Source organism: Schistocerca gregaria, chromosome 1 (assembly GCF_023897955.1).
Source record: "Schistocerca gregaria isolate iqSchGreg1 chromosome 1, iqSchGreg1.2, whole genome shotgun sequence".
In the NCBI taxonomy this organism is placed as follows: domain Eukaryota; kingdom Metazoa; phylum Arthropoda; class Insecta; order Orthoptera; family Acrididae; genus Schistocerca; species Schistocerca gregaria.
The window spans coordinates 341,937,465-341,951,975 of NC_064920.1; the positions used below are offsets into that span (position 1 = coordinate 341,937,465).

General features: G+C 41.7%; 1 pseudogene; it reads left to right on the forward strand.

Moving 5' to 3' along the window:
- Positions 1–12,463: 12,463 nt before the first annotated feature.
- On the forward strand, positions 12,464–12,581 carry LOC126290959 (5S ribosomal RNA; annotated as a pseudogene).
- Positions 12,582–14,511: the final 1,930 nt, after the last annotated feature.

Here is a 14,511-nt window from a genome sequence, read left to right on the forward strand (position 1 = left end):
TGCAATGCCATATCAGGAATCATATGAACCCAATTTAACCACCTTCATATCAAATATTTATTTATTTATTTATTTAACCTGGTCAGATTATTACCATTAGGTTCTCTCTTTCAGTGGACCAGGGTTTCAATACACATGCAGTGCATTTTTAGATCACAGCCACCTAAGAAATAACAATTTCAATATGACAAAGAGTATTAAAATGTTTTGAGGGCTATAGGGACAATGTGAGAAAGTAATACTGATTACAAACTAATAAAGGTACTACTGGCAGTACTTGTACTACTGTTGCTGCTGTCACTAATACTAATAGTGATAATAATAATAATAATAATAATAATAATAATAAAACAGACATGGAACACTTCTGGAGCAACATATGGTCAAACCTGGTACAACATAACAGGCATGCACGGTGGATAGAAGCAGAAACAGACACATACAAGATGATACCACAAACGCCTGAAGTGATAATTTTGCAACATGAAGTCACCAAAGCAATTAATTCTACTCACAATTGGAAAGCCGATGGAAAAGATAAAATAGCAAATTTCTGGCTAACGAAGTTCACCTCAACACATTCACATCTAACTAAATTATTTAACAGTTACATTGCAGACCCATACACATTCCTTGATACACTTACACATGGAATAACTTATATGAAACCTAAAGATCAAGCAGACGCAGCAAACCCATCTAAATACCGCCCCATAACATGCCTACCAACAATATACAAAATATTAACTTCAGTCATTACACAGAAGTTAATGACACATACAACACAGAACAAAATTATAAATGAAGAACAAAAAGGCTGTTGCAAAGGAGCATGAGGATGTAAAGAGCAACTGATAATAGATGCAGAGGTGACATATCAAGCTAAAACTAAACAAAGGTCTCTACACTACGCATACTTTGATTACCGAAAAGCTTTTGATGGTGTACCCCACTCATGGTTACTACAAATATTGGAAATATACAAAGTAGATCCTAAATTGATACAGTTCCTAAACATAGTAATGAAAAATTGGAGAACCTCACTTGATATACAAACAAATTCAAATAATATCACATCACAGCCAATACAGATTAAGCGTGGAATATACCAAGGAAACTCATTAAGTCCTTCCTGGTTCTGCCTTGCTCTGAACCCACTATCCAACATGCTAAATAATACAAATTATGGATACAATATTACTGGAACATATCCACACAAAATCACACATTTGCTATACATGGATGATCTAAAACTACTGGCAGCAACAAATCAACAACTCAACCAATTACTAAAGATAACAGAAGTATTTAGCAGTGATATAAATATGGCTTTTGGAACAGACAAATGTAAGAAAAATAGCATAGTCAAGGGAAAACACACTAAACAAGAAGATTACATATTGGATAACCTCAGCGACTGCATAGAAGCGATGGAAAAAACAGATGCCTATAAATATCTGGGATACAGACAAAAAATAGGAATAGATAATACAAATATTAAAGAAGAACTAAAAGAAAAATATAGACAAAGACTAACAAAAATACTGAAAACAGAACTGACAGCAAGAAACAAAACAAAAGCTATAAATACTTATGCTATACCAATATTGACCTACTCCTTTGGAGTAGTGAAATGGAGTAACACAGCCCTAGAAGCACTCAATACACTTACATGATCACAATGCCACAAATATAGAATACATCACATACATTCAGCAACAGAAAGATTCACATTAAGCAGAAAGGAAGGAGGAAGAGGATTTATCGACATAAAAAACCTACATTATGGACAGGTAGACAATTTAAGAAAATTCTTTCTAGAACGAGCAGAAACTAGCAAAATACACAAAGCAATCACTCATATAAATACATCGGCTACACCACTGCAATTGCATAACCACTTCTACAACCCTTTAGATCACATAATATCAACAGATACGATGAAAGTAAATTGCAAAAAGAAAACACTACATGGCAAGTGCACGTATCATCTAACACAGCCACACATCGATCAAGACGCATCCAACACATGGCTAAGAAAAGGCAATATATACAGTGAGATGGAAGGATTCATGATTGCAATACAGGGTCAAACAATAAACACCAGATCTTATAGCAAGCATATTATTAAAGATCTCAATACCACAACAGATAAATGCAGACTTTGCAAACAACAAATAGAAACAGTAGATCACATCACAAGCGGATGTACAATACTAGCAAATGCAAAATACCCCAGAAGACATAACAATGTAGCAAAAATAATACATCAACAGCTTGCCTTGCAACATAAACTTATAAAACAACACGTTCCCACATACAAGTATGCACCACAAAATGTACTGGAGAATGATGAATACAAATTAAACTGGAACAGAACCATTATAACAGATAATACAACACCACATAACAAACCTGACATCATACTCACCAATAAAAAGAAGAAATTAACACAACTAATCGAAATATCCATACCCAATACAAGAAATATACAAAAGAAAACAGGAGAAAAAATTGAAAAATACATCCAACTGGCTGAGGAAGTCAAGGATATGTGGCATCAGGATAAAGTTGACATTATACCAATTATACTATCAACTACAGGAGTCATACCACACAATATCCTCCAGTACATCAATGCAATACAGCTACATCCAAACTTATATATACAACTACAGAAATCCATGATTATTGATACATGTTCAATTACCTGAAAGTTCCTAAATGCAATATAATATGTACCGCACAGTAAAAAGGATGTCATACTTGATCAAGGTCCACGTCACTTTCCACTTTTGACCATACATAACGTCTGAGATAAGAAAGAAATAATAATAAAAATGATAGAAATGTTAAGAATTTGAGGTGTAAAAAGCAGATGTTTTCTGATATAGCGAGTTTTGAAGAAACAAGATTTAAGCAGACCAACAGTTAAGAACAATGGGAAACGAAGAAAATTAGGCTGGTAACAAGGGTGTAAAAGGTAACGAGTGCTTATAGTGACAATGGTAATAATTATTGTTGCTTTAGTAGCTATGTCATTAACTGTCTTCCGAAGATGGAAATGTTGTTTGGTTCTCTGAGTTATTCTAGAGTCGGTTTCCTCCTACTGAGAAGGGCCTTGAGACAGTGGCTGAACGGTGGAATATGACACAAAGCATATTGCTCGCATGGGAAGGGGTGTTTCTGCCAAGTTGTTCAAGCGTCAAACCCGAGGAGAGATACGAGGAACAATGTACGATGGTAAGACAGATGGTACGGAGATCTCGGCGCTTGTCTACACGCAGCCAGGATAGAGTGTATATAATGGTGAAATATGATCAAAGAATCGAACATCACAGACATAACGAACACAGGTTCCTGGTGCCGTGAGCTTTCCTGGGAAAGACCTTGCGGCAGTAAAGCAGAAAAAAAATCAGTTTCTGATCAGTGTGTCCTATCCGCGTTGTCTTACAACTGTGAAACCTGAACACTTCATGAATATACAAGACGAAAATTTAGAACTGCATAGTGAGTCATGGGAAGACCCAAGTCGGTATTTACAAGGAAATACAAAAAATAGGACAAAAGACATGAGATCAATTACTGACGTCAAAGACATCTTGGAGAGATCAGACACTACGAAACGGAAATAGGCCTGTCATGTCACCATGAGAATAATGATTGATGGGCAAAAGCGATGTCGAAGTAGAATCCAAGAGACAGAGAGAGACTTAGCACAGCCAGAATTGTTACACAAATGTCTACACGGAAAGACACAGTATCCTAATGAGAGCGTAAACAATTTGATTTGGAAAGTGATTGCTAAAAGGGTGTTTGTAAGCATAAAAACACTGCACTTTGGCATTTGTGATGCAATAGCAACCTACAACCAAGGGAACAGTGTGAAGTGTGAAGTTCTTAAGGCATTAGGATTTACAGCTGGGGTGAACACTGTACAAGCACTAAGCAATATTGACAGAGAAAGGATAAGAGGAGCAGAAAGAAGAGAAAGACATGTGAAGTACGGTGGAACAACAGGACAGAAAAGAAGACAGAAGAGGAAGCTTTTGGAGGATGAAGAAGAAGACCCTGATAATTCATCCTATAGTGCACGAATGTATTGAGAAACTTTGATAGCCATTTTCCGTAAATTAGAATTTTTTGAATATAAGGAACATTTTCTCAAAATCCACTCAAGCTACAGAGATGAAATTTTTATACAGCACTCCTAGTGTTCAAACTTACATTGTAACACAGCCATTTGGCAATATGTTCAGTAGTTTCATTTCAATTTAATTATAAAGCAATTATTTGTAAAAAAATTGGGTCATTAATAAAACAATAATTGGGAGGAAACTAGAAAAGATACTCCAAAATCCCTCTGTCATAACTGCAATACCACTCTATATTTGGTAGTTTTTTCAAAAATGTTCCTCAGACTTAGTGATTTTAACACGGGCAGCATAGGCACCTCCGGCTCCCCTTAAATAATATAAAGTTCCTTGTATCAGAGTTTCTGTCTGTCACGACTTTCGGCTTTGCTATGGCTCAACCTAAACTGGCTCTGCCCCAGTTGGTAGCGAAGGGATGTGATTTTTATAATGCGGATTCTGAATTAGGGTGCAACCTGACGTTCTTCATTTGGCGTTATTAGAGATGAAGGAATCTGTTCGTGCGTGTTTAAAATACGCGTCGGAAGTGGGAATCGAAGACATGCCTCGAAATTAAGAAGGCAGCACCAATCTAACAGACCACGGAAGCCCACATATGCTATTTTTATGATTGTTTCATAATATACGAGGCGCATGTCTTGCAAACTAGCCACGGTGAAAACAATTCTGTTCTCTATTAACTGGTTAATTATCAGCAGGCTTCTGAAACGGAAACTATGCTAGTCTCACGTTAGAAGGATGTAAAGACACTTTTAGCCATCATAGTCTCGCTTCGAAGCCATTTTGATACTTTCGGTACTTAACTAGAGAAAAACCATTGCAGAGTGTGAAGTTATCAAATGTTACGATTATTAATGCCATTATCGCTATTAATTTCTTCTGTTGTTGCTATGTGCTTGAATGAAGGAAGCATTTAACGCTTCCTGGTCATTTTTAGAAGCAGATGCCCAAAAACAGGTAACTATTTAATTGGTTACAAATGGCTTCGACTTCTACGGCAACGGTACGGTAACGAGTTCCTTCTATGTCTAGGAAATACTTTTCAAGTTAATATCTACATCTACATCTACATTTATACTCCACAAGCAACCCAGCGGTGTGTGGCGGAGGGTACCATTGTCATTTCCTCCCTTTCCTGTTCCAGTCGGGTATGGTTCGCGGGAAGAACGACAGCCGGAAAGCCTCCATGCGCGCTCTAATCTCTCTAATTTTACATTCGTGATCTCCTCGGGAGGTATAAGTAGGGGGAAGCAATACATTCGATACCTCATCCAGAAACGCATCCTCTCGAAACCTGGACAGCAAGCTACACCGCGATGCATAGGGCCTCTCTTGCAGAGTCTGCCACTCGAGTTTGCTAAACATCTCCGTAACGCTATCATGCTTACCGAATAATCCTGTAACGAAACGCGCCTGTCTTCTTTGGATCTTACCTATCTTCTCTGTCTACCCGACCTGGTACGGATCCCACGCTGATGAGCAATACTCAAGTATAGGTCGAACGAGTGTTTTGTAAGCCACCTTCTTTGTTGATGGACATTTTCTAAGGACTTTCCCAATGAATCTCACCCTGGCACCCGCCTTACCAACAAGTAATTTTATAAGATCATTCCACTTCAAATCGTTCCGTACGGATACTCCCAGATATTATACAGAAGTAACTGCTACCTGTGTTTGTTCTGCTATCATATAATCATACAATAAAGGATCCTTCTTTCTATGTATGCGCAATTCACTACATTTGTCTGTGTTAAGGGTCAGTTTCCACTCCCTGCACCTAGTGCCTATCCGCAGCAGATCTTCCTGCATTTCGCTGCAATTTTCTAATGCTGCAACTTTTCTGTATACTACAGTATCACCCACGAAAAGCCGCATGAAACTTCCGACACTATCTACTGTTGTTGTTGTTGTTGTTGTCTTCAGTCCTGAGACTGGTTTGATGCTGCTCTCCATGCTACTCTATCCTGTGCAAGCTGCTTCATCTCCCAGTACCTACTACAACCTACATCCTTCTGAATCTGCTTAGTGTACTCATCTCTCGGTCTCCCTCTACGATTTTTACCCTCCACACTGCCCTCCAATGCTAAATTTGTGATCCCTTGATGCCTCAAAACATGTCCTACCAACCGATACCTTCTTCTAGTCAAGTTGTGCCACAAACTTCTCTTCTCCCCAATCCTATTCAATATCTCCTCATTAGTTACGTGATCTATCCACCTTATCTTCAGTATTCTTCTGTAGCACCACATTTCAAAAGCTTCTATTCTCTTCTTGTCCAAATTAGTTATCGTCCATGTTTCACTTCCATACATGGCTACACTCCAAACAAATATTTTCAGAAATGATTTCCTGACACTTGAATCTATATTCGATGTTAACAAATTTCTCTTCTTCAGAAACGCTTTCCTTGCCATTGCCAGTCTACATTTTATATTCTCTCTACTTCCACCATCATCAGTTATTTTACTTCCTAAATAGCAAAACTCCTTTACTACTTTAAGTGTCTCATTTCCTAATCTAATTCCCTCAGCATCACCCGATTTAATTTGACTACATTCCATTATCCTCGTTTTGCTTTTGTTGATGTTCATCTTATATCCTCCTTTCAAGACACTGTTCATTCCGTTCAACTGCTCTTCCAAGTCCTTTGCCATCTCTGACAAAATTACAATGTCATCGGCGAACCTCAAAGTTTTTACTTCGTCTCCATGAATTTTAATACCTACTCCAAATTTTTCTTTTGTTTTCTTTACTGCTTGCTCAGTATACAGATTGAATAACATCGGGGAGAGGCTACAACCCTGTCTCACTCCTTTACCAACCACTGCTTCCCTTTCATGCCCCTCGACTCTTATGACTGCCATCTGGTTTCTGTACAAATTGTAAATAGCCTTTCGCTGCCTGTATTTTACCCCTGCCACCTTTAGAATTTGAAAAAGAGTATTCCAGTCAACGTTGTCAAAAGCTTTCTCTAAGTCTACAAATGCTAGAAACGTAGGTTTGCCTTTTCTTAATCTTTCTTCTAAGATAAGTCGTAAGGTCAGTATTGCCTCACGTGTTCCAACATTTCGACGGAATCCGAACTGATCCTCCCCGAGGTCCGCATCTACCAGTTTTTCCATTCGTCTGTAAAGAATTCGCGTTAGTATTTTGCAGCTGTGACTTATTAAACTGATAGTTCGGTAATTTTCACATCTGTCAGCACTGCTTTCTTTGGGATTGGAATTATTGTATTCTTCTTGAAGTCTGAGGGTATTTCGCCTGTCTCATACATCTTGCTCACCAGCTGGTAGAGTTTTGTCATGACTGGCTCTCCCAAGGCCGTCAGTAGTTCTAATGGAATGTTGTCAACTCCGGGGGCCTTGTTTCGACTCAGGTCATTTATATATAGTGTAAAAAGCAATGGTACCATAACACTCCCCTGTGGCACGCTAGAGGTTAGTTTAACGTCTGTAGACGTCTCTCCATTGAGAACAACATGCTGTGTTCTGTTTGCTAAAAACTCTTCAATCCAGCCACACAGCTGGTCTGATATTCCGTAGGTTCTTACTTTGTTTATCAGACATACCCGATGTCTCCAGTTGCTGGTAGTTTACATTAAAATAAAATTACCTAATGGAGACGCTACTTCATAAAAAAAGAGCTTTCCATTACTTCATTTACTTGCGTTTAGCAACAACGCTTGTCAACTGCTAAAACTGGCGCAGTAAACGCCACTTTCATAGCCAGGGGACGTTTATGCCTTCTGTTAAATGTCACTGTCGTTCTCTGGAGATGACTTGGTCGCATCATCTATTTCAAGTAGAACAAGGAAGAAAATATTGCAGAAGATCAACTGTTTTCCGTTGAAGCACAATCATTCTGCGTTGTACAAGTTGACATTTTCGGGGAACTAGTCTTACTGTAATATCCTATTCAACAATGTACGAACATTTTTCAACGTTGCTAAACTCACATCTGACTCGGCTTACAGGTAGTTGCCAACCAGAGATCTAACTTTGTGGAACACTGGTTTCAGTAAAATGATGTAGGAAAGACTGTTTGCTAATGCTCTCTTTCACCGCAAAAAAGTAGTTAATTTACTAGGCTCTACAACTATGTTCCAACAATAATTTCATGAGAAAGTAACGGTTACGAATAGCAGAATAAAACACTGTCGTAGCATAAATTTAAGTACATTGCTGAAGTAAACTGGCTTTACTTCATTTCAGGCCGCAGGTAATGCAACGTCATACTGACACCAACAGTGTGGTGGTACTGCCAACGTCACTGTTCTCTTCATTTTATAATCACTGAAATAAAAGTCATATTACCTCGTAAACGCCGGCCGCAGTGACCGAGCGGTTCTAGGCGCTACAGTCTGGAACCGCGCGACCGCTACAATCGCAGGCTCGAATCCTGCCTCGGGAATGGATGTGTGTGATGTCCTTAGGTTAATTAGGCTTAAATAGTTCTAAGTTCTAGGAGACTGATGACCTCAGCAGTTAAGTGCCATAGTGCTCAGAGCCATTTGAACTATTTGACCTCCCAAAACGAGAGGTTTTATTTCGTCCCTGCTATCCTTCTGAGAGCTTAGTTGGCTCAAATGGCTCTGACCACTATGGGACTTAACATCTGAGGACATCAGTACCCTAGAACTTAGAACTACTTAAACCTACCTAACCTGACATCACACACATCCATGCCCGAGGCAGGATTCGAACCTGCGACCGTAGGCTCCCGCGGTTCCAGACTGAAGCGCCTAGAACCGATCGGCCACCAGCGGCCGGCAGATATTTGTTGTCCCGTCAGTAAGCTTTTTCCCTTCTAACCAGCGAAACGCGCGAAAATGTGGCCAGTATGTCGTGTCCCTAGGTGCAGCGCAAGAAAACTCAGGTCTAATAAAACTCAGACTAATAAAGTTAGGTGGAAGTTCACTTCTCTTACTACTGACTTTAGCTTCTTCTGTTCAATACACAATGTTACGATATACGGCTTCACGTAACTAACTGTCAGCTGCCTTCTATCTTCTCAGTGATATCTCGATCCCGACGAGACTCTAAATGTTCTAAGCTCTCAGCATGGAGACGCCTGCCACAGGGGTAGCGTCCCAGACGACTACCAACTGTGATCCCTCTTTTGGTTGGGGCGAGTACCCTTTTTATAACGCTCGTCGAGATTCTAGAACATTCCCTCTGACGCACATCATCAACGAGGAGTGTCCATTACCATATATGGAAAACTCACGAGTCACTTGTGTCTGTGTCACTAGCTGCTGTACGAGACCTCGGTCACGCGCTGGCTGATCAGAGGCTGTTTCCATGTGTACACAGCCTGTGCACCCACCGTCGGTAGTCTGTCGCTGTTTGAATACCCGATTGCGCCAACTCCTTCTCAAGCAGACCCTTGCTTACAACTTTGAATTTAGTGCCGTATCCACCCCTTCATAGCGAATTTCACGACACCTCCCATCCCTCAGGAAAAATTTCATGAAATCTGTCCTGATGGACTATAAAATTTTTTGTTTGCATCATGAGCGGTGCCATCGGATCACTGGTTCCGTTTATCACATTCGTTCCGAACTGTCAGCAGAATTATGCAACATGACATACATCATTACATGTGACCATTCGTTTTCTCATTGTCAACAGGATTAGGCAATATTACGAGGGTCGGTCAAAAAGTAATGCCTCCCATTTTTTTTCTACTTAAAAAAATTAAGTTAAGTGAAAAATTTGAATTTGGCGCCATTCCTCAAACCTTCTTCTGCAATCCACTGCAGTAGTAACTTTCTGTGTCAACAGGTGGCAGCACAGCAGAAGTTTGTAAGATGGCCGACATCGATGTTCGTTTGAGAGAGCGTTGTGTGATTGAATTCTTGAATGCAGAAGGTGAAACGCCCATACGCATTCATGGAAGACAGAAGAAGGTGTATGGTGTTGTGACAGTGGATGTCAGCACTGTTAGACGATGGGTTCGTCGTTGTAAGGAAGCTGAAGGGCAAACACCGTTGACTGACGAAAAGCGGAGCGGCAGGCCGGTGAGTGCAGTGACTCCACACAACATTCAGCAAGTTGATGACATCATTCGTGGTGACCGTCGGGTGACTGCAGATGAAGTGTGTCGCATTATTTCTCTTAGTAAAGGCAGTGTGATCACGATTATTAAACAATTGGGGTACTCAAAAGTTTGTGCACGGTGGGTTCCAAGAATGTTAACCGATCAGAATAAAGAGGCAAGGAAAACAATAGCCTCCCAACACTTGCAGCGCTTCCGTTTGGAGGGACATGAGTTTCTGAAAAAAATTGTGACCGGGGACGAAACATGGGTGCATTTTTTTGAACCTGAATCAAAGAGGCAGTGAATGGAGTGGCATCACATAAGCTCGCCGAGGAAGAAAAAATTCAAAACTGTGCGATCGGCAGGGAAAGTTATGGCAACAGTTTTCTGGGATACAGAGGGTGTGATTCTGGTTGATTTTTTGGAGCAGGGATGCACAATAAATTCTGTTCAATACGTCACAACCCTCAAAAAACTTAAAGCACGTCTTCAGCGAGTTCGCCCAACAAAATCAATGGCAGATGTTCTTCTTTTGCATGACAATGCAAGACCACACACCAGTCGTCACACCTCTGACGAGATTGTCAAAATTGGATGGGAAGTTTTGCCTCATCCCCCATACAGCCCTGACCTGGCACCATCAGACTTCCATCTGTTCGGGCCACTAAAAGAAGCTCATCGTGGGATTCATTTTGAAGATGAGGAGGCCGTCAAAACATCCGTGCGTCAATGGCTTAGGAAGCAGAGCTGTGATTTTTACCGTGCTGGGATACATGCCCTTGTTCAAAGATGGACCAAAACTGTAGAGATGGGCGGAGATTACATTGAAAAATGACAAAATGATCCTCAATGTTGTGGTTTTCAACCTATGTAATTGCATTTAAATTTCCTGACAATTAAACATAGAAAAAAAAATAGGAGGCATTACTTTTTGACTGACCCTCGTACATACAATTTTACATCATTAGAAGTAGAGCTGGTCTTGTTTCTCATTTACAATATAGTTACACATTTATAAAATAATTCAACATCCTTACGCTGCAAGCATCAGTCTCAATTCTGTGCTGGGAATTTAGCGTTTATAGGCGTGTAATTGTGGGGAATCTGTTATAGTGGCGAGAGAGACATTCTCCCTATTTCTTCCTGGCAGAGGACTGGTAGCCCTTCTTAATCGTTGTTCAGCTGATGCAAGAAACAGGATTGACCTAGCGTGGTAAGAGTCCAACTCAAACGTGGTGAAACTGCTCTGCAGTTGCATATAGCCTACGTGGTGCATCCTTTTCTTGTTTTGTTTTGTTTTAGAATGTGTACGTAATCAACTAGCCGGCCAGAGTGGCCGTGCGGTTCTAGGCGCTATAGTCTGGAGCCTAGCGACAGCTACGGTCGCAGGTTCGAATCCTACCTCGGGCATGGATGTGTATGATGTCCTTAGGTTAGTTATGTTTAATTAGCTCTAATTTCTAGGCGACTGATGACCTCAGAAGTTAAGTCGCATAGTGCTCAGAGCCATTTGAAGCAAGAACTATCTAGAGCGCAAGAAGTATCAACAACAACAAAAAAAAAATAGATCCAGGGTAGCACATTTCATTTTTGGAGCAATAGTTACGTCAGCTTACAGATACAACAACTGACTCGCTTTCTGGAACAGGACCCTAATTTTGTAACTTTTTCGGAGTATGTGTTATTCTGTAACAGTTCCGGCTTTCGTTCACCGTTAGTGCCCCGGACCCCTGTCACTTGTTGTCGTAAAGCTCCTTCTTTATTGCGACTTCGATTCTCGACTAAGCGTCGATCCTGGCTTCCACACGCTACGTGGTTGGCGGTAATGACTTGCATAGTTTAGTGTCATACTAACAAGGAGAACAAGCTATAGGTCGCTCTCTGGAACAATAAAAACTTAGTGTTGTGAAAGAAGGATGAAAATAATAACGAGATAGTTGTTTCGGCTCAGGTGCCAACACTCAGTAATTTTCGAGGTAATGTCGGTCAAACTTTCTATGCGACATCATCAGTCCACTCGGTCATCGTAAGACCGAGTGAGTTGGTAGCGCAGTGACCAAGGACAGAGTTCTGAAATTCTGCGCCCTGAATTCAAATCGAGCCTTGTTTCGTTTTTCTTTTGTTGTCGCAGCAGTATGTCACATCAATATTTATGTGATGTAAAATACTGAGGAATTTTTGACAAAAGAAATAATCGTTTGAGACCTTATCGAAAATAGATTGTTGCATTACAGATCTTATATAATTTTATATAAATAACAGTAACTGAAGCCAACGGCCTTGTCGCAGTGGTAACACCGGGTCCCGTCAGATCACCGAAGTTAAGCGCTGTCGGGCTGGGCTAGCACTTGGATGGCTGACCATCCGGTCTGCCGAGCGCTGTTGGCAAGCGGGATGCACTCAGCCCTTGTGAGGCAAACTGAGGAGCTACTTGACTGAGAAGCAGCGGCTCCGTTCTCGGAAACTGACCTACGGACGGGAGAGCGGTGTGCTGACCACATGCCCCTCCATATCCCCATCCAGTGACGCCTGTGGGCTGAGGATGACACGGAGGCCGGTCGGCACCGTTGCGCCTTCCAAGGGCTGTTCGGAACACAACAATTGAAAATTAAAATTATAAAAAAATTCTAGCGTTCCAGTTCTGGTTTTGGATTTTACTTTTGTAACTTCTACAGAACTACTGCATTCATAAAAACACTAAAAACATAAAAGTTCGGAACACCACGAGTAACTTGCAAAGGTACATATACAACAGTACAATTTTTTTTGTGTGGATATCGTTAGGAAAATAAATTCACGAGCCGGCGATAGGGCAGCCACCATTATCGAAACATTTTCTCGAAAGCAGGATTGTGGGTAAAGGCGTGAACATGTCGGTACTCCTATTTAATCCACAAACAGCCTGTCGGGATGGACCGTTTTACCCACCCCACATGTCGTGTGTGTGTGTGTGTGTGTGTGTGTGTTTGAGGTTTACGGGCGCTAAACAGCGTGGTCATCAGCGCCCAAACGCATAGAAACAGGAACACAAGCGGCGAAGGGACGAAGACGGACGCCGAACAAGGAGAACGCCTAAAAGACACAGGCCTGACGCAGTTCCAAATGCGCACATACAGAGGCAAAACAAGAGGAGAAGAAACACACTAAAAAAGGAAAGGAAACACAAGGAAAAGAGAACAGATACCGAAGGGAAACAAGGAGGTAATCGTGACTGGCGGACCTCTTACCTAAAACCTGGGTGAGCCAGTCACCCAGCAGCACATTAAAACCTTCTCCCTAAAATCCGAGGCAACAGATTGGACAGGACACAAAACCGTAAGACCTTAACCACAGTCACTGCGTCGTCTTGCAAAATAGAGGGCAAATGCGGTGGCAAGGAAACCACCGCCCTCTGGTCAGAGAATAAAAGACAGTCAAGTAAAATGTGGCGGACAGTAATCTGGACGCCACAAGCACTGCAGATTGGGGGGTCCTCCCGCCGGAGTAAAAAACCATGCTTGAAGGGACTGTGTCCAATGCGGAGGCGAGTGAGGAGAACCTCATCCCGCCTGTATGACTGGTAGGACGTACGCCATGGTCGCGTAGTGGCCTTTACCAGACGCAGCTTATTGTCAGAAACTGCCAACCACTCCTCTTCCCATTGATGCATAACACGAAAACGCAAAAGGGAGGTTACAGCATGGAGGGGGACGGCACATTCAACAACGTGAGGGAGGGAACATGCATCTTTGGCAGCCACATCCGCCAGTTCGTTTCCCCTAATACCCACGTGCCCCGGCACCCAGTAGAAAGAAACCTCCTTCCCCTGCCGTTGCAGGTGGAGTAGGGCATCATGGATGTTCTGGACGACCGTATCCGCTGGGTACAAGTGTTGCATGGTCTGAAGGGCACTCAGGGAGTCAGAAAAGATGAGGAACTTAAGACTGGTAACACATCTCATCTGCTCCAATGCCCGCAAGATTGCAAACAATTCGGCATCGAGGATGGTAAACGCCGCAGGAAGCCGTAACTTGACGACTCGGTCAGGGAAAACAACAGCACAACCAACAGTGCCCCCTGTTTAGAGCCATCTGTGAATACAGGTACATGGTCCGGATGCTGGTTTAAAATATCGTAAAATAAGGAGGTACAAACAAACGCCGGAGTGCAGTTCCTCCGGTTCTCCGACAAGTCTAAAAGGATGCTGGGCCTCTGGAGCAACCAGGGAGGCAGGCGAGTAAAACCTTGTCGTTGGGGGGCCACACGCTCCACACCAAGGGACTCAAGCAAATGCTTGGCACGAATCCCAAATGGTTTTGTTGCCCTGGGACGACTGGAA